Source organism: Nothobranchius furzeri, chromosome 12 (assembly GCF_043380555.1).
Source record: "Nothobranchius furzeri strain GRZ-AD chromosome 12, NfurGRZ-RIMD1, whole genome shotgun sequence".
Classification (NCBI taxonomy): domain Eukaryota; kingdom Metazoa; phylum Chordata; class Actinopteri; order Cyprinodontiformes; family Nothobranchiidae; genus Nothobranchius; species Nothobranchius furzeri.
The window spans coordinates 20,434,007-20,455,856 of record NC_091752.1 but is presented as its reverse complement, the minus strand read 5'-3'; the positions used below and the strand labels follow the sequence as shown (position 1 = coordinate 20,455,856).

Genomic DNA, 21,850 nt, shown 5'->3' with positions numbered 1-21,850 from the left:
GTAGGTAAAGTTGAATAAGATGATACGTATATAATGTGTACATGGTGAATGTGTCACAAAACTAGTAAAAGACGATACGATAATTCCCAATATTACATTTTGATGCCTAGATTGGGTGACAACATTGGTAGGTCTGAAACCATTGTGAAACTTTTGAATACAGTTGAGTCTAAATCCAGCCTTATCTTTACAGATCTTAATTCAATTTATTGCCTTTTGTGTTTTATTCTTTTCTGAGAATGTCTGCCATCTTTGTTGAAACTTTAAAAATAAAAAGAGATTGCACCTTATTTGGAAGATTTGACCAGACAAGATAAATCTCAATTTCTCCAGCTGAGGTCAACGCAATTTAATGTTTTCATGTTTGGCCCCAAAAGGATTCCATACATCCCCACTCATTTAAAACGGATTAGTTTCAGGGTTCATCATCATCATCATCACCCAGCCGTCTCTTCACCGGTGTGCGCCCGATGGTGTGCGCGTGTGCGCTGCCTATCATTCGAATCCTTCATTGCCTTGCGGCTTCTCTCTCTCTCTCTCTCTCTCTCTCTCTCTCTCTCTCTCTCTCTCTCTCTCTCTCTCTCTCTCTCTCTCCCCTATTCTGTTGTTTTTTACCACCTCCATGCGGAAGTCTGTAACGTACCAGTACACACAGCTGTTCAGAGGGGGGGACAATGAAATAAACAAGCCGTCGTGATTCGGTGGTCAATGAGACTCAAAGGTGAGTGTTTTCTCTTCATTGTCATTTATAGGAACGGCTCGCGCGCTGTTCCGGTGTCCGTGGGTCTGTCCTGCTGTCTCGGCTCTCGCTGTGTTCGACCCAACCGGCTCGTTCTGTCGGACCGAGCTGGGATGTCATAAACATTTTTAGTATTTATTACAAGTGTGAGAGGCTGGCAGAAATTCCAGGTAGGAGAATCCAGTTGAAGGTGGTTTTTTTTAAACGCTCTTAAAAATGAGCGTGTCTGCTCGCGAGCATGTTCCTAATATGCCCTTAATTAATTTCTCTGACTTATTTGTGTTTGTGTGTGGACGCCTTTTGTTGTAGCCCGCTTCGTCTGTTTGTGCTGGAACGAGAGGGACGCCAGACCAAGACAATGTGGCATTTAAAAAAATAAGATCAGATCAGTAAATTATTAGAAAAAACATTGGTTGCTTATGTAAATACGTCTGATTTATTCAAATTAGATCGGAACGGAGTGAATAATTGTTATTATTAGAAAGATTCGGTCTTCCTGAGGCGCTTTGCACGCCCAGGTCTTGTTATGAACCAGCAGAATAAGACATGAGGAGCGCCCCGCATAGCTGCGCTCTTTCTACAGAAACAAGACAGTTCCCAGTTAATCCTCAGCTTCAGTAAGCAGGAACACTTATACTGACTGCAGCTATATATATATATATATATATATATATATATATATATATATATATATATATATATATATAATTTGTGTGTTGTAGTTGTTCAAAGCATCCTAAAGCTAAAGCTGGCTTTCTCTGAAGCCTCCTGTGGGGTGTGTTCTGCTGCTCTTTATGAAATCCTCTCACTAACATCTTCACATTCCCAATGTGAGGCTGGTTTTTGCTCAGTAGTTGTTGGAGGCACAGAAAGAAGCAGCTGTGGCTCTGGACCGCTTCTGTTACCTCATTTATTCTTTTCCGGATTTGTAAAAGACAGATTCTGTCCAAAACCTTCTGCACTGGAGAACAGATGATTCTCTTTCTGTGTGTGTGTGTGTGGCATCCTGCTTCCTCTCATGGAGGTCACTCACATCCAGAATGACTTCCTGTACCTTACAGTGTTTAAGGATGTGCCTGACCAGCGTGAGGTGGTCCAGCTTGGGCAACATGACGTTCACACAGCACTTCTCATGTTCTCAAATTAGAACTTGTCACGGTAATCTTGGAATGATGTTGTGAAGCCTGTGGCAATCATCTCCAGGAACCTGGATCGATCTCTTTCCTCCAGGATGCTAACGCTCCCCCACACAGTCAGGATCATCGCCTCCAGTATTTTAGAGGATGGTTTGGCCTGCCTTGAGCCTATTGAATGCTTGTGGGATCACAGCAATCTGCCAGCACAAGAGGAGAGTCTATCTGTGTCTGGATCCTCTGCATGCTATGGGGAAATTCCAACATGGGGGATATTCCTGGGTACCCTGGCACAGTTTTGGGGCACTGTCCTCTTGTTTGATTGGTCACACAATCCTTTCAAGCTGTACCGTGAAGTAAAGGGGAACAATCATGCTTTTAAGCAAGAATAATTCATTTAAAAAATTTGATATGCCGCCAGTGTTGACTTTTATGTTTTCTCCCTACATCGTTGACACCATCTAGGCCAGTGATGACCACGTGATTACTATTTCTAATCTGCTCTCTCCTGCTGCCTCACTGGATCTTTTTGTGCTCTCTGACGAGCGATAAGATGGCCTGTAACAGCCAGCGTCGTGCTGCGGCGTTAAATCGCCACGTATTGCAGACAGACATAAGCCGCCGTCAGAGTCTGAAGTCCTCAGTTGTCATGACATAACCAACCGCGGAGCAGAAAAAGAGCTTATAAAGATGCAACTAGGATTCCAAGCAGGAGGAAAAAGGTGGCTGTCACTGTTAAGCAGCTAAAACTTGCAAAGGAAGACTCTGTAGTAATCGTCAGGAAGCTGGCAAACAAACTCACATTTGCTGCCTTCAAATAAATCTTCCGAGGAAATGTTTCAAAGGGAGAAAAGAGTGTGAATTCTGATGGCTCAGACAGCAGCCTTTTCATATTTTTTCTTTGTCAATTAACTGTTGCCATTGTTTAAAAGAATCAGCTGTCAGAAAAATGTGGCTCCAGCTGAATATTACAATGTGTTAACAGAGGATGAGTCTGACAGGCGCTGTTTTTGTCTTCTATAGAAGAGTTCCATAAAGAAGGGGTTTTTGCCCCTTCGCTCTGCAACTTACATGGTTTAAGGAGTTGGTTTGTAACCTTATCAAGGGTCATTCAAAAACGTTTTGCAGCTACTTTTTCCCCCCATTTTAAAACGATGCATACTGGTGACTCTTCCTGTATAACACGTCTTTTTATAGCCTCGGCTTTAGAGCGTAAAGCAGAACACCGCGCTCCACCTCGTGTTCTGCAGAATGTGTGAAATGAAAACGCTAACCTCATTGCTCGTGCATAACACGGCCTTATAGCTTTTTCCTGTTGAGCATTCTTACAGGGGTATTCCACCTATAGGTTAATGAATCCATTATTCCCAGAGTTAAAAAAAAGTGGGAAAAGGAAAGGCATTTTGTTATCAGCCCAGTCAAGCCTGATTTATACTTCTCTGTGAGCTTTTATACTAAATGTTTATTTTCTATCTAGCGAGAGTTTGAGAGTAACGTAATTTCATTTCTCTGTATGTCCTGTACATGTGGCAGAAGTGACAATTAAACTGACTTTGACTTTGCAACGAAGAGACACACAGAGTGTTGGAAAGGTTTTCTCATGCGAACTTCTGTGGAGGCAGCGGAGTGTTGCAAAGCAATTCCCCATCAGGACAACAGAGGGCGTAGTGCTGTTCTGAACTATCCTGCCATCATAACAATCATGTTTCTGGTCCACATAGTGTATTTACTAATGTGTTTATGTATTTCAAAGACTTTATAACACGGACAAATTTGCCCTCCATTCTCCTTCACCTCTTCCTGTGGTCGCCACCTCTAAACCCACGTTTCCCGTCGTTTTCGTCCACGTTTGCTCCGTATTTTGTACTCATTCAGTCACGGCTGAACATTTATATTTTTGGACTTTTTCTGCGATGCATCCTTCAGTCTGTTCCGGCTCTGCCGCTGAGTATCTTTTTACTTTTTAACGGGGCAATGGTGGTGCTGGTGACAAATTTACAGGAAGTGGCATCCTGACCAATCACAAGCTTGCGGTCTCCATAATTTTAACGGATGTTTAAAATTTGGGGCATGTCTCCGTCAGCCACTGTGAGCCTGTCGGAGAGCCCTTGTGCCAACGCATAATGGTGTTACCTGTCTTTGCACCAACGCAGACGGAGAAGTAAAAATCAGGCTTCATTCTCCTAATCTGGCAGTATTCCGTTTGCTTTAGCTTAACATAAACAATGTAAGTGAATGGTAACAGCTAGCATTTCAGTCATAAATTCAAAAAGACACCTACTCGGCTTATATCCGGCACAGTCCCCCCCCAAAGGAACAGCATAGAAAGTTGGATCTAAAACTTGCAGAGTAAAGGACAGACTTAGGCAGCTGTCTCTTGGGGCAGCTGCATCATATCCTTGCCCATTGTGGAAGTGCTTTGTTGTAATGTAGTCCTAAGTCTAAATCGGCTCGTGTAATTCCTTGCTTTTACTTATTTTCATTTGCTGTCAACATAATTATTTAGGTCACCAAGGAAACTTTGGATTAGAGATGTGTATTGTGTAAATTCTGACGATACGCTATATTGCGATACATTCAGCCAGACGTTATTGTTTATTTTTTTCTGAAATTATTGTAAGAATATTCAATAATCAGTCCAAACGGATGCATAACACCTTTAACATGAGGTATCTGAACCATAATAAAGGGATTTACATTTCAGTGGTGGAAACAAAACCCATTGCACACTGCTGCCAACTAGTGGTCGGAGTTTGAATCGCTCCAAAAGAAAAGAAACTATACAAATGTTTGTATGTAAATTCTTCCCAAAATTTGATACGTCTTTTGAATATCGATATCGAAGGGAAAAATATTGCGAAATATTGCCATATTGACATTTTCTTACATCCTTAGCTGAGATTATCATTGAATATTTTTCCATGACTTTTTTACACAAATGCTTATTGTTACCATTCACTTACACTGTTTATGCTAAGTAAATGGAAAACTGACTGATTAAGAGAGTGACTAGGATGTGGTTTACAAAATATGTGTAATTCATGGTGTAAGGCAAAGTGGATCAGATTTTATAGCCCCGTTATTTACATTCACATATTCTTTATTCCGGGGACCCATTCGTCAATCTGAAGGAGAGGAGACTTATCCAGGTTTCACACCGGAAGCATCAAGCGGCGGAGAACGGAATATTTGAAATGGGGGTTAGGCTTCCAATCGCAAACATAGACATAATTACTTATGTGCGCTATTGGGTGCTGGAGAGCGTAACAGTGTTGCCGCCATATTGGGTGGGTTCATCACTTTCCAAACCCAACTGGACCCAATGCAGAGTGAGCAACTATGCCTGTTTTTTGTGCAGCCTACGGTTGCAACAACCGGTGTAGTATTGAAAACAGATCACTTGGGATTACTATTGACTTTTCTAGCCTACCTGTTGGGATTTTATATTTAAATTTATTTTATTTTATTTATATTTTAATTATAATGCCAAACCATATGTCAGAGTTTGTGGAAAAAGCAGAGAAATAAATACACTGGGGGTAAATGGAGACTCGTCCAAGATGACAGCCGGCCACTTCGACAGCTCCAATAGGCAGTGCCGATCAAGAGGGCGTCTATATACATGATGAGTGTTTCTCAATGTCAAGGCACCTTGCCTTGCGAGGCCAGGCACCTTGGTTACAAGGTCGCTGTCCTTCCTTGGTCGAAGAAAAATGATTAAATGTAACAGACTTGCATCCTGTGACCGCGGCTTCCGAGGCAGTCATGTAATGTTACGTGACATGAGAGATAACGTTATATTTTACACGTATACGTTTTAGTATAAATATATAACGAAGCTTTTATTTTGAAAATTGTGTATATATTTGTTAAATTAAATATGTAAGCAAGTTACTACCTTCTAGCCTCCAAAGCTGCAACTACTAAGCAACTAACCAACCATAGATAACTGCTTTAGATATTAAAAAAAAAACATTTTAGATATCAGTTCAATACAATTTCATTACATTTAAACTTGAAATTTGCCCCCAAAGTAGCTGCTGGCTTCTGATCCCCCGTCCTTTTGAAAATACTGCGGTGTATTCTGGGAAGTTTTTGACCAAGGCTAGGCTACAACACACCTCCCGTGTATTCTTGCTCAGCTAGCTAAATGGCTAACAAACGAAGAACACACGCCTTGGTGGAACATGAACATTGGAACATGCCTTGGTGGTTTCTGATGAAATATCTCCTAGGCAACCGGGCGGGGCTAAGACATCCAAGGCAAGGTTCCTTGGCTTTGGGAAACACCTGATGTCTAATCACAAACCTCTTGTTTCTTCTTCTTCCTTGGTGTGCTAAGCTAACTTCTTCTTGAAGATTGACAGCTCCCTCCTGTGGATACGCCATTCTATTGGTCAACACTCTAGACCCGTATAAATGATGTGTTTTGCTGTAGAGGTCAGGGGAGAGACTTAATGGAAATATAAATTAAGAAAGATTACATACTTTATATCATAGGACAGGGTCAGATAGTCAAAGCTAGGCATTTTTATGTCACTTTAAATTATGTACTCCAGCTTTAAAACGTTGTAAAGAATGGGTAGTTTACATCTTACTTATGAACCATAAAATGTGAGATTCCACAGAAATATGAAATATCAATCTGATGGATCTTTGAATATTTTAACCAGAAGATCAGAACTTTTTATTGCAGGGATTACGTGACACTTCGTATTAACTCCGAGGAAAGAAAGAGAGTCAGGTTTATAATAGTTAAGAAATTTATTTCTACACAATTTAAACAATACTAATTTTAACACTCTGTGTACTGATGGACTAAGGTGGAATGAGACGTGCGATGATGGTGTGTGTGTGTGGAATGTTATTATCAGAACCAGCAGATCCGGAGAAGCGTTTAGTTCCGAATGGGAGTGAATGTTTCGCTCTAAACTCTAGTTGGAGACTTATAACACACATGAAACGCCATCTGTCGGCCTACGTACCCCAGGGGAAGCCTCCGATTAGATCCAGAATTCAAGGTCCTCTTGGACCCTCCTTGGAACCGAAGCCGGTAGAACAGCAGTGGTGCCGACCAAACTAGTCTTTGAATGCTTCCAGGTCATGACAGGTTATTATTGGCATCAGCGAGACCCTGAAGGGGGTCATGAGGTTCAGCTTTTATTCTGAAGGAACCGTTGCGGTCAGGTGCAACTTGCAACAGATTTTATCCAGCTTGTCGAGGTTCTTTTGGCTGAAGAGGAAGTCCGGATGGCCTGTCCGAGACTTCTCTAGAACGCTTTGAACTAAAGAAAAGGTGGCATGGAATAGTTGTTATAATTGTCATATTTTGGTTTACTGGCGAATCAGAATTTGACATGCAAAAGAGGATTTATACTAACACCACAGAAAACCACGCCTAGCGCCAGAAACAAAGGTTCTGATTGGATCAGACAAAAGGAAATGTGTCGTGTGACTTTAGCATTACGCTGTGTCATCACGTGTCTAGTGCAGCTGTCCAGGATTATAATTACTTGTAAAATACTACCGATCACAGGATTATAATATCAAGTAATAACATTGCCATTTCAAAGATTGATTGAACATTGGCTCACATTATTATTGGTAATAACAAAGCTGGTTGATTATGTATTTATCAAGAGAGTTCTTCGTCTTCGTCTTTGAGCTGTAAAGAGGTGAAGCAGTTCAGATGAGCAGAGTGCATGAAAGACCTTGGCCAATATCTCATGTAGATTAGGCCAGTGTCAGAGACTTTTTGTCCCCACTCGAGCAGACGCAGCAGAGCATGACCTTTAGGTCAAAAACAGGACATTCATGACGCTATAACGTTAAGCATTCCTCTAACAAGAGAGTATTTCCTGAAGTATTTCTAAATCTTTGTTTTGGGCATAATAAATGAAGAGAGTTTGTTAGCAAAAGAAGCAATAAATAAACCAAACTTTGCTCATGTCATGCAAAAGTCAAATAGAGAAACTTGATGTGTTGCAGACTTCCAACACTGATTGAAATGCTCCAGCTGTCCACAGACACCTTCAGCCTAATGCAGAATTTATTGCTTGAGGTTTTGAGGGCTGATACAGATTTCTTGCACCGCTCTGACCATCTTACATTGATTTTTGGACAATCCTAATTCACCTCAAAGAACTATAATTACCTGATTACATTTTCTTTTTTTTAAATTTCTGATTAAATTGAAAGTTATGATTCTAGAAGCACAATCATTTCCAAAAACACAGCAGATTAACATGCCAAGTTACAGCAGACAATCACCCTGCCTTTTTGCATAGTTTCCTAGAGTTACTTCCCCTGATTGTGGATTTATCAATGTTCTGGATAAATACACCACTTACAGTAATGGTAAACACAGTGAAAAATCATTTTTATTATGTTTTGTAGTTTCCATTATTAAAATAGTCTTGTTGTAGTTACCAGCTGCTCTGCTGTGTCTCTGTTATCACTTTTGTCCTCACACTGCTTGTTCTGATGTAAAATGACTGAGTTCTGCAAAGCGACAGGAAACCAATCCAGCCAACAAAGGTCTGCCTCCTCACGTACTTCCTGCCTTTTTTACAGGAGAATATGTGTCATTCCGGATTTGGGCTTTCCTGGTTTTCAGTGAATTCCTAGGATGGAGGTGATAAATTGCGTTTAACTTTCATTGCTAATTATGCAGTTTAGCAAATTTCCTCAGTTTAAAATGATGCTAGGATGAAGTAATTAGGATTATTAGCAGTGTTTGGCAGCTGTAGGCTTTGTGCAGCTGTTTTAATGCTCAAGCCGTTATCTGATCCAGGTCTAAAACAGTTGGACTGTGTCCCTCTGTAGGCCCGTATCATCGGTGACCTGCTTGGCTGTAACGTAATAACACAATACACTCCACTATCCCGCTCTGCCTGGCTTCTGTGCCTTCTGAAGGCTGTGTGTGGAATAAGAGTATTGACCTGTAATGACTTCCTCCTATGGATGATGGGAATTAAACCTCAGTGAGTAATGCTAATGGGTTTAGTTTAGAACCAAAAACTGGATAATGGGATAAAAGATTGGCGTTTTTATCGATGTTTTCATAGATCTTAAGTAGCTATTTTGACTTGGTGTGTGTGTGTGTGTGCGCGTGTGTGTGTGTGTGTGTGTGTTTCACATGCAATGAAATTGTAATGAGTGCAATGAAAGAGGAGGGAATGGTTGACTGCTGCCATACATCAGTTGAGGACAGGCGCTGGCTCAGCTGAAAGGACCGTGGGACGGCACCACTGCAGGTAGAGAGGTCCATGGTTGATGGCATTATTAGAGCTTTCGAATTCTTCCCAAGGTTTCCATTTGCTGATGGCAGCGGCCCAAAAAGGAGTTCTGTGTGTTGCCATAGCCGGATGCATTTGTTCGAACGCAGAAGTCCATTTGTTACTCTGGAGGGACCACTGGAGGACCGCCGTGAAACTTAGCTGGGTTTGAGATTTGGCTGAATTTGCTCGTTTCTTCCGCTCCAAGTTTTTTTGAAAGGATCAACCTAAAGGAGACAAATTCAAATTCAAATTCAAAAATACTTTATTAATCCCAGAGGGAAATTGATTTCCCTCTGGGATTAAGACGTGTTATTCCCAGATTTTACAGTTTGATGCAATTCAACAGAGCCTTAATTCAGAGAACCATCAGGTCTGCTCTGTTTATTCCAGCTATTTTAGGGAAGTGTTTCTTAATGTTGTTTGGTGTTCCCCTACTGTGCTGACAAACACAAAATAAACGTAATGACCCTTGAAGTACTTTTATGATTGTATAAGAAGCAGTACTCAACCTCAGAACTCACAGTAATGAGACTAACAGGTGACTAACCACTTAGCGAATATAGACATAATTTTCCTCATTGATTGATCTGCTGAGGACAACATGCACTGTTCTCATTTTAGATACGATCTAGTTGCAAGCCACACCAAACCGGGTCAGAATGGGCACAACATGGACTGGTTACATCGATCAGGTCACAGATATGAAGCAATTCTTACATCATGTTGCTCATTGAACCCTGGACATTACTGTTGATCCATCTGCTGTGTTTTAAGCTTTTAGAGGCAAACGGCTGTTTCTTGTAAGCACATTTCACAAGGATCAAGTTTACAAGTTTGCTGCATTTAGTCACAAACAAACAGGAAATCAGATTTGCTAGCATCCAGCTAGAGGTACATTTAAATCCATTAGGTTGACGTCAGATATCCTAGCAGAGGAATTTTCTTCTTGTTGCTGTGTGTGCCAAGAGTTGACTTGCATGCTTCGTCCATCCTTTTGGATTTTTGTATAATCTGTTAGCACTTTACACTTGTGGTTTGCATTGCGCTCTCTGTAGCAGTTGAGTCGAACTTGGCAGGAGAGTGCAAATGTACCAGCTGTTTCCAGCTCTGGTTGCTGATTAGTCCAGAAAGTAGTTTTTCCAGTTGCTTTTTGAATGCAGAGTAAATATGATCGTCATAAAAAGCCCTGACATTACATAGACTCATAATAAAAGGAGGAGCAGAGTACGGACATGGCAACCTGAAACAAAGCTGCAATAGCAATTCTACATAATAAGCTATTTTAAACGCAAACAAGGTCATAGAACTCTCACTCATCCCTGAGAAACGTTAGATGGAACCTGAACTCGCATTGCCTGAGGAAACGAGAGAGCACTAAACACCAGTCACGATTTTTCTACATCCAAACGTCTTTTGCTTTCTGCGACTTCAAATGGCGTTTTTCTTTTGGGGGCTTTGATAGTTTGTTCTAAAGTTGAAGTGGCAGCAGCCGGCTGTTTCTCCTTCTCTGATGTTATTGAACCACAAACCTCTCACAAAAGTGGTGTTCTGTTGTTAATGTGCATAATAAATGGAGGACCCGGGTAAATGTCGAAGTGCAGCGGTTTGGGGAGATGGACAACCGGATGGTCCAATTGTTGGTTTTGGACCAAGCCATGTTATTGGCTGAGTTTTTAAGACAAATGCGAGAGAACCACTTCATTAAGAAAAATTGTTTTTCTTCGTTTTATTTTTTTAAGTCCAGTGCTTCCCTTACATGCTTGGTGCTGCGCCACGGCTGAAATTCCAGTGCCACACCTACGAGATTGCCCCCCTCCCTCCCACATGAGACGAATGGAAGCAAAATGTTCCGCCCCCTCCACCAAAGATTTAATGTGGACAGCAATGAATGTAATATTTGTCTGGTTGTTTAAAAGTTGTTAAAGATTTTTTTTAAGTAGCTTTCCGGAGTTTTCTACTTTCAGAAAGTATGTACGGTTTTTCAGAAATCCGTAAAAGTGATTATCTTATCATGTACTGTGATATAATGTAAGCAATACGTCTTTTTTTTTTTGCTGAGCACGCCCCCTGCCCCACAGAGCTCTGTGTAATAGGAAACTGGGCGCCAACCATATGAAAACAGAATTACTTGAGAATAATACTTGTAAAACAGTTCGGGCTGGGCCCGGCCGGGCCCCATGGGCGAAAGCCCGGCCACCAGGCGCTCGCTCACGGGCCCCAACCCCAGGCCTGGCTCCAGGGTGGGACCCCGGTAACCCTCCGGGCCGGGTACTCCGACTCTTCGTTTTAACCGCCATGAAAGATCCTTCGAACCGTTCTTTGTCTCACCCTTCACCTAAGACCAATTTGTCATGGGAGACCCTACCAGGGGCACTAAGTGCCCCAGACAACATAGCTCCTAGGATCATTAGGGCACTCAATCTCCTCCACCACGATAAGGTGACGGTTCAAGGAGGAGAACCGGATACATGGGCTCGTCCAACTGTGGACCCACCACCCGCAGGAGGAACATGAAGGGTCCGGTGCAATGCGAATCGGGTGGCAGACCAAGGCGGGAGCCTTGGCGGTCCAATCCCCGGACAAGAAAACTAGTTTTTGGGACATGGAACGTCACCTCGCTGGTGGGGAAGGAGCCGGAGCTTGTGGCAGAGGTTGAGCGGTACCGGCTAGATATAGTCGGACTCACCTCGACACATTGCATTGGCTCTGGAACCCGAGACCTGGAGAGGGGTTGGACACTCTACTTTGCTGGAGTTGCTCCGGGTGAGAGGCGGAGGGCTGGGGTTGGCTTTTTGTTAGCCCCGAGACTCTCTGCCTGTGTGTTGGGGTTTACCCCGGGGGACAAGAGGGTAGCTTCCTTGCGCCTTCGGGTCGGGGAACGGGTCCTGACTGTTGTTTGTGCTTATGGGCCAAATATCAGTTCAGAGTACCCACCCTTTTTGGAGTCCCTGGGACGAGTGCTAGATAGTGCTCCATCAGGGGACTCCATTGTCCTGCTGGGGGACTTCAATGCTCACGTGGGCAATGACAGCTTGACCTGGAGGGGTGTGATTGGGAGGAACGGCCCACCTAATCAGAACTCGAGCGGTGTTTTGTTATTGGACTTCTGTGCAAGCCGCAGTTTGGCCATAACGAACACCATGTTCGAACATAAGGATGCACACCGGTACACTTGGTACCAGGGCAGCCTAGGTCACAGGTCGATGATAGATTTTGTAGTCGTATCATCTGACCTGCGGCCGTATGTTTTGGACACCCGAGTGAAGAGAGGGGCGGAGCTGTCAACTGATCACCACCTGGTGGTGAGTTGGATCAGATGGCAAGGGAACATGCCGCGTAGACCTGGCAGACCCAAACGCATAGTGAGGGTCTGCTGGGAACGCCTGGCAGAAGAACCTGTCAAGACGGTCTTCAACTCCCACCTCCGGCAGAGCTTTGACCACGTCCCGAGAGCAGTGGGGGACATTGAGTCCGAGTGGGCCTTGTTCCACTCTGCGATTGTCGAGGCGGCTGTTGCTAGCTGTGGTCGTAAGGTGGCCGGTGCCAGTCGTGGTGGCAACCCCCGTACCCGCTGGTGGACACCAGAGGTTCGGGGAGCCGTCAGGCTGAAGAAGGAGGCCTACAGGGCGTGGCTGGTCTGTGGGTCTCCGGAGGCAGCAGACAGGTACCGGATAGCCAAGCGGGGTGCAGCAGTGGCAGTTGCCGAGGCAAAATCTCGGGCGTGGGAGGAGTTTGGTGAGGCCATGGAGAAAGACTATCGATCGGCTCCAAAGAGGTTCTGGCAAAATGTCCGGCGCCTCAGGAGAGGAAGGCAGCAACTCGCTCACACTGTTTACAGTGGGGATGGGGAGCTGCTGACGTCAACTGAGGCTATAGTCGGACGGTGGAAGGAATACTTTGAGGAGCTCCTCAATCCCACCAATGCGCATTCCGAGGAGGAACCAGAGTTGGGAGGCCTGGGGATGGACTGTCCGATCTCGGGGGCAGAAGTTGCTGAGGTAGTCAAACAACTACACAGTGGCGGAGCCCCGGGGGCGGATGAGGTTCGTCCTGGGTATCTCAAGGCTATGGATGTTGTAGGGCTGTCATGGTTGACACGTCTCTACAACATTGCGTGGTCATCGGGGGCAGTTCCTAGGGAGTGGCAGACCGGGGTGGTGGTCCCCATCTTTAAGAAGGGTGACCTGAGGGTGTGTTCCAACTATAGGGGGATCACACTCCTCAGCCTCCCTGGAAAGGTCTACTCCAAGGTACTGGAGAGGAGGGTTCGATCGATAGTTGAATCTCAGATAGAGCAGGAGCAATGTGGTTTTCGTCCTGGCCGTGGAACTGTGGACCAGCTCTATACCCTTGCAAGGGTGATGGAGGGGGCATGGGAGTTTGCCCAACCAATCCACATGTGCTTTGTGGATTTGGAGAAGGCTTATGACCGTGTCCCCAGGGGCACCCTGTGGGGGACGCTCCAGGAGTATGGGGTGGGTGGCTTTCTGTTAAGGGCCATTCAGTCCCTTTACCAGAGGAGCGTGAGTTTGTTCCGCATAGCCGGTAGTAAGTCGGACCTGTTCCCAGTGAGGGTTGGACTCCGCCAGGGCTGCCCTTTGTCACCGGTTCTGTTCATCACTTTTATGGACAGAATTTCTAGACGCAGCCGTGGTGTGGAGTGTGTCGAGTTTGGTGGCAGGAGAATCTCGTCTCTGCTTTTTGCGGAGGATGTGGTCCTCCTAGCTTCATCCAGCTCTGACCTTCAGCTCTTGCTGGGTAGGTTCGCGGCCGAATGTGAAGCGGCTGGTATGAGGATCAGCACCTCCAAATCTGAGACCATGGTTCTCGACCGGAAAAGGGTGGCTTGCCACCTCCGGGTCGGGGGAGAGGTCCTACCTCAAGTGGAGGAGTTTAAGTATCTCGGGGTCTTGTTCACGAGTGAGGGTAGGAGGGATCGGGAGATCGACAGGCGTATTGGTTCGGCGTCTGCAGTGATGCGGACGCTGAGCCGATCTGTCGTGGGGAAGAGGGAGCTGAGCCAGAAAGCCAGGCTCTCGATTTACCGGTCGATCTGCGTCCCAATCCTCACCTATGGTCATGAGCTTTGGGTAATGACCGAAAGAACGAGATCGCGGATACAAGCGGCCGAAATGAGTTTCCTCCGTAGGGTGGCCGGGCTCAGCCTTAGAGATAGGGTGAGGAGCTCGGACATTCGGGAGGGACTCGGAGTAGAACCGCTGCTCCTCCGGATCGAAAGGAGCCAGTTGAGGTGGTTTGGGCATCTGGTCAGGATGCCTCCTGGACGCCTCCCCGGGGAGGTGTTTCGGGCATGTCCTGCCGGCAGAAGGCCCCCGGGTCGACCCAGGACACGTTGGAGAGGTTACATCTCCAATCTGGTCCGGGAACGCCTTGGGGTCCTGCCGGAGGAGCTGGTGGACAAGGCCGGGGAGAGGACGGCCTGGAGCTCCCTAGTTGGGATGCTGCCCCGGCGACCCGGACCCGGATAAGCGGAGGAAGACGAAGACGATAATACTTGTAAAACAGCGTCTTTTAGCTCTGTTTGTCGGCTACAGAGGCACATTTGTAATCAAGAAACGCAAAGTTACCATCTTAAAAAAACAGAGCAACAGACTTTTTGTGTGATATTTGTCAGCTACTAGATGGTGCCATCGGATAAGAGAAATACTCAGGAAAGAGACTTGAAGTAGCACCATGACCAGCATCCTGGCAGGCGTTGCAGTCGATGACGCAATGCTCCCTGTCCCAATTCAGCAATTATTTGCACACTTGTGTACCACGCACTCAAAGCCTTTCTGAGCACTTTCTCCAAGTCCACATCACAGAAGACCGTAGGGCGCAGTGTGAATCCTGAGTCGTGCTTCTCCGTCAGCTCCAAAAGGGAGAGACACGCACGCAAGGACGGAGACCTTTTGCCCTCATACTTCTCCGTCTCCTGGGGAGTGTTGCAAAGCAATTCCCCGCCAGGACAACAGAGGGCATAGCTCTGTTCTGTGGTATCCTGTAGGGTTGTCACGGTGTGAAAATTTAACCTCACGGTTATTGTGACCAAAATTATCACGGTTTTCGGTATTATCGGGGTATTTTTTTTAAACGTGTTACATTTTCAGACAACTAAATAAACCCTGTATGTCAGGAAAATATTGTCCCCAGTTTGTGTCTAAATTTAGCCTAAAATGTGTTATTTTGTAATAGTTTTTTATTTGTTTACATTTTTCCCCTTTGGTCTTTAAAATACCAATATTTGCCCATAACTTCTGATTTGTCTGTTTGATATCATCATTTTCAAAATATTAGATCAGATGATACTCAGTACTCAAGTAGCCTTCTAATCAGATACTTTTTTTTTTTACCCTTACTTGAGTAATAAACCCTATATCAGGAAAGTATTGTCCTCGGTTTGTGTCCTTCCAGTGAGCTTTGCAGATGTGGGAAAATGTCATCAGGCATTAATCATTGTTAAATTCATAATTATTCTCGGAGAGAGACAAACTCCTATCTGCCCCTGGGAGCCCCGTAATGCATAGCGTCATTTCAATATGGCGGTGTCCGCGACACGGTTTATATGCAGGTAGCGGTGCTGCGGCTGCTTTATATAGTGACTGGCTGCATTCTCCCTCAACCCAAATCCTCGGATCACGCATTTCAGCTAAAACGCTAACGCTAACTTGCCTTGCGTTGACTGTAGAGTTGTGGGTGATGGTCACGCAGATGTGTCATGAGATTTGAAGCGTTGCTGCCTTTCACAGACACTTTGTCTGCACGTGCTGCAAACAGGATAGCATAGCATAGCACAGTTTATTTATATAGCACGTTTAAAATGCAGCATGGGAGCTGCCCAAAGTGTAGGGCTGGGGGTAAACGATAATTTTTAAAACGATTATTCTGACGATTATTTTATCGAATAGTCGACTATTCTAATAACTATTTAGACAATTAATCTAACGATTATTTTTCTATTGCACAATTAATAAAAACCAGAAAATCTCAAATTCCTCAAAAAAATTGATTAATTGGTACTGTAAGAGAATAAACACTACAGGTCTTCCATTTTGTATAACACTGCTTTTATTGTGTTGCGGTTGGTTATGTTCTGGTCACATGTAGAACTTGGGAGTGCAGGCTGCTGCCTGAGAGGTGGTTGGAGACGGAGTGTCTCCATGCTGCTTTGTTTTTGTCACTTATGTGTGTGAGGCAAGTGGTGTTAGGACCCTTCCTGGGGAGTTTGGCTCGTGTGCAAAAAGGAAGGGACAATAATATGGGATTTAAAAGTTAATTAAGGTAGCGCGACTCGGGTTGCGAATGACCACAGTCACCAATTCTTACATTTGTGTGTGCTAATCCCTCTGGGATTAATAAAGTATCTTTGAATTTGAATAGAATTTGAAAATGATGATCAGGTTTATGTACAACAACAAAAAGACATAGTCTTTCCATCCACAGGTTGGGAATAATAAAACTAATTCTGTCTTTGGGGAATTAAAACAAAAGTACAAATAACTAGGGATGTCCCACTGGGCAAAGATTACAGGGTTCTAGACCAAAATAAGGATGTCCAAAGGTCCAAACTCTAACCTGGGTGGTTAAACCAAACTCAAGGTGATATTTTAAACTAAACCAAAAACCCACAACACTCTAAATGTAATGAAAGGGAGATCTGCACCACAAACTCTAAACCAAAATGTAACAGCTTATCCAAACACAAGAAGCTGTTAGTGAAGATGCTAACAGTAGCTTTACCAATGTTAAGTTCACGTTACCAAGTATAACTAAACCAAAAACACCCAGCAGCAAACTGACCAGCATGGAGGAGAGACTGCTACCACCAAAACAGCTCTCCTAATGTCTGAATGAAGCTCCTTTATGAAGGGAGAAACTCTACCGGTGATTTTCTACATCTGCGGTAGAGACGAAGCAGCGCATCTGACCCCGGAAATTGTTGTCCGTTGCCGGGAGATGAAGGCACGCAAAACGGGAAAGGAATCTAGTAGCGGATGGACATTGTTCCGGGTCTTCGGTATTTGGCGGAGATGTTAGTGAAGGCGGAGAAGAGGGCGAACTAGAGGAAAAACAGGCAGATTCCTCCTCCATTTACAAACTCCTGGGGATGCAACAAGTGGGCGTGGTGCGTCGACTACCGGATCTGACATCGACAAATTTTTAGAATCGAGCCGTCGACGTCATCGACGCTTCGCTCCAGCTCTACTTATTATGCATGTATTAGTTGGCCATTTCTCAGGGCTCATGGAATATTTTAAGCTCCAACACAATTTTATGTGCTTTATAGAGGCTCAAAGATCAGTTTTACATTACTGATTAACTTCATTCTAGGTCCTCTTTAAAGAATTTAAACTACGCACCCTAACTTTAAGAGATCAGACTTGTTTAGCTACAGCACTTGTGCGATGGCAGCTCTTACCACATGTGTTGTGCCTCTTGCTGTTGTGCAATTGCTAATGTTTCATATTTTGTAATTCTTATTTGTGGTTTTAATTATGTCTGTGGCGCTATAAGTTTTATTGTTTTATTCTTCTGTTGTACAGCACCTTGGTGGCATGCTCATGCCTGTAAGGTGCTTTATAAATAAAGGCTGATTGATTGATTGATTGATTGATTACAGTACCACATACTGGCCTGGCATAGTTACTACAATGTTTTGGGGTAGTTTGAAGTGGATTAAACATTTTTGGAATTAATGCCATGTTTATGAGAGCATTTATAAAAAGCCACAAATAATGTTTTGGAATAACTTCAAGTCCTGAGTCCAAGGTGTTGTCGGACTGAAGCAATTTTTAAACCACACTTTAAAGCTGAGCTTGTTTTGGCCTTTTAACATCATTAGCACAAGTACAGAAGCAGAGTGAGGGGGTTAAAAATGCTCTGGAGGCAGCAGTGCAGATAGTCGCATAGCTGAATCGGTGTGTGAAGTGGGAGGTGGCGTATGCAGCTCCTCGCTCTGATGTAACCCAGCTGATTCTGTGCCTTGCTGTGTGTAAGCAAACACTTAGGCACTTCTCAGCTTCCTCTGTTCTGGGTGAATTTCCAAAGGGGAACAGAAGCCGCTTCACAAGCATACTTATAGTGCTTTTTGTTGTCGATTTTTCTATTATAACCATGCATCAGGTGCATTTGACTGTGTTTTGTAGATTTAGATTTAGGCATTGGGTCAGATTGAGACGCTGATCAAATTCACCCAGTTATCCTAACAGTATCAGGAAGAACCCATCTGCATTGTTGCTCCCTGCTTTCGTTCTTTTTTAAACACAGAAACAGTTTTGTTTACCTGTTTGTAGCTACGGTTTCGCCGACAGCTGCCGGCTTCTTCAGGCTGACGCTGATGGTGGCGCGTCACTTCCTTCTCCGTTTATCTGCGGGCAGCAGAGGACGTTGTCGCCCTCTGCTGCCCGCAGATAAACGGAGAAGGAAGTGACGCGCCACCATCAGCGTCAGCCTGAAGAAGCCGGCAGCTGTCGGCGAAACCGTAGCTACAAACAGGTAAACAAAACTGTTTCTGTGTTTAAAAAAGAACGAAAGCATGGATTTACAAAGACACAGCAAGAACACACCTAAGATTGTTGCTCCCTTCTCGGTGTCTGGCTAGTTTTAGAGAACAAATTACCTCCCCACCCTCCAGCAGTAGGATATGATTGCAGCCACAGTGGAGCCTTTTTCTGTATCAACACTGATCCAATTGCAGAGGCTGCAATCAGATCGGCCTCTCCTCAGTCCATGAAAAGAAGCACTCTGACTGCCCGTATAATTTCTGTCTGATGTTCTAAGCACCGTCCTCTAAATAAACGTCAGTTATAACAAACCAACTTGAAATGCCACCTTGTCTGGCCCAACATAGTTGTAAAATGTGCAGAGGGATCACGAGGTGCGCCCGGACTTTACGTGGAGTTTACTCAGCTTCTCTGATAGTAAATGAATACTTCGTCTATGCTGTATTCTGACATTTTAAACACTTTGTCATGGAAGTGTGATTGTTCTTCAATGATGTGCACGTGAAAGCGACATCTGCTTCAATGCTTGGACTTGTGGGTTTTCCAGCGTATCTCTGCATGCAGCTTAGATTAGAGGAATACAAGAAGATGTGCATGACAACAAAAGCTTGTTCTGCTGCGTGCTAACTTTATTATCGCTGACTTTCCCCATGTAAATTTCCCCCCATTTTCTATAAAAACCTGTCTTGTGATCAGTGTGTACCATGGCAACACCCAGTGGTTTGTTCTCCCCTTGCCTTGTACATTATAAGTCGACAATCCAGTGTAATTAAGCTGACTGTTAGTAAACAATGCATATGTAATCAGGCTTCAAACTAACGAGCAAACGCCAGCAGCAGAATGAGACCTGATTGTCGTTTCATTAGAAACGCCAAACGAGCTTTTATTACTAATGGCTTCTCCAGCTTATTTCTGCTGCTGCTGCTGTTTGCACAGCCAACGGCTGATTTGCCATGCTGCTTCGTCTTGATTTAGGTGCTTTTGCTACTTAAATCTCACCACAATGTATCTAAACAGAATCAGACAGGTACAGGAACAACAAGCTCCCTGTGCTCAAAGATGAGGTTCACTGAGAAACCATTTTAACTTGCACTTCATGGGATACGATCATTACTGAGTTCTACCTGCATGCAGAATGTGAAAATAGGCTCCTACCCTTATTTCCTGCATTAGCTGTCAATAGAAAACAGTCTGGGAAACCAAGAGTCCGAAAAATACACGCACATCTATGTCACACTGTAAACTTGCATTCATGGACTCACCCATCTTGGCTTATGACAGAGAAAACAGTTGTTGATTTAGCATCCAGGAGAAAGCAGAGCGTGTCTCTGCTAGTAGAAGCTAACTGTTAGCATTATCATCTCCACCACACAACAGAACTCCTTCAAACTTGAGTTTTTTGTGGCGATAACACATCAACATTGCAGAGCGATTGCAAGCAGTGGAAGAGTCATATTGCCGTTAGCCAATCAGAGGTGAGATTTTCAAATATAAATATTAAGACTCCAGTTCCTGCTTTTTTCTGTCCCCCACTCCTCTGAATAACCTCTAGTTCCTGAAAAAGGAGCGCCAGATCTTTTTCCCCCTACAGAGGTCGACTCACAAGGCATTCCTTTGGTCTAAAGCTCACGGCAAATGTACTGGAATAACGAGTGAATGCCTACTTTATGAGCTAATTATTATTAAAACTATTATTTCATCAAGCACCTCTCAAAACAAAAATCACAAGGCGCTGATTCATACATACATACATATATACGGTACATATATATATATATACTGTACATATATATATATATATATACACACACTCTTGTAGATGCAGCTATCAAATAAAATCAATTTCTTTCTATTGTTCTTGACTCATTAAAAATACTAAATCAATAAAAAAAATATGTCTTTATTAAAGCTTTTCTGGTGGCCTGGTTTTCCACTGATGCTTGTATTGGTCAAGATGCACTTGTCTTGTCCAAGGGATCAAGGGTTACATGTTTTTTTTTAAGGCAAATCCTCCTCATTACCCAGATTATTGCTGAAGGATGCTCGGGTGACCTCTTCAGGGCACGCTGACCTCTATTTTCATCAGCCAGACAAACAAGGATGTTTTGCAAGGTTATAAGATTATTGACTAATTCATCAAATGCATTTCACATTTCATCATCCAAACATCAGATCCTGTTTTCTAAAGGTTTTGTTTTTGAAATTAGTGCTTGGTTCTTCAGTTTAAAAAAAAAGACATAACAAAATCCACTGAAAATAACTGAATCAAGGGCAAAAACAGCAAACTGGATTTATATAAAGCAAAGTCTTATTTGGGAACTCATCAGCAAAATGTCTTACCCTCCAGGTTCAGGAGGAAGTGTTTGAATAATAAGCTTCTTGTTCTGTTTGTTTTTAAATAAATAAATAAATACATACAAACGCAATGGAAAACTAAAATTGTAGTCAGATGATTGTGGATCACGCTCTGTGCTGGCCACTGTTTTGGGGATTTTCTGCTCTATAAAAGAATTTTTTCATGCATTCACTAAAGGCTAATATACAATAAAATAAACAATATAAGTTCAGTTTGTCAATCAAAAAGTAGCCATATTTTGAGTCCTAACATTTGAGTTGTAATCAGTGCTTGATTTGTAAATCAAACGTTCCCGGGTGACAAGTAATTAAAATTGCGCCCACATTTTCTAAGTTAAACATGTCTCTTTTAACAACGGTAGTTTTTGCATCTCTACTGTTCTCCTGCTTCAGCCCTCTCCCCCATTCCCCTGCGCGCGGCCGCAAACTCACTGATGCGCTAGCAGCCTCTCACAGTTCCTGCTGATCTAAACATTGAAAGAATAATTTCATTTTCTGTTCCTCACTTCTGATTACTTTCAATGGTGTCTGTACCTGGTGGTTGCAGCAAACAAACAGGAAATTGTTTTTATCCTGTTTCTATCCTGTCCTAAATCCTAAAGAAAAACTGCTACCTGGCTTCATATATTTTAACCTTATGAATTATCTTACTACCAACCGCAAATATAGCGGAGTGCGTGCCGCGCGCTGACCGCCCCTGAAGCCACCGAAGAATGAAACAGGTGATGCGCTCCACAGCAGCAAAAAGCATCAGACACAAATAACAGACTAGGGACTAGCAGCCCTCGGCTTGTCATTGACTGGTTCACACACTCCCTCTGCTGTCTATTACCATGGATA

General features: G+C 43.7%; 1 protein-coding gene across 2 annotated transcripts in view; it reads left to right on the top strand.

Moving 5' to 3' along the window:
• Positions 1 to 583: 583 nt before the first annotated feature.
• marchf8 (membrane-associated ring finger (C3HC4) 8) overlaps positions 584 to 21,850 on the top strand; it is a 127,300-nt gene continuing 106,033 nt past the window's right edge. For both annotated transcript variants that reach the window (XM_054750113.2, XM_054750114.2), the window contains exon 1: positions 584 to 721. The gene's annotated coding sequence lies outside the window, so the exon portion shown is untranslated. The remainder of the gene's footprint in view (positions 722 to 21,850) is intronic.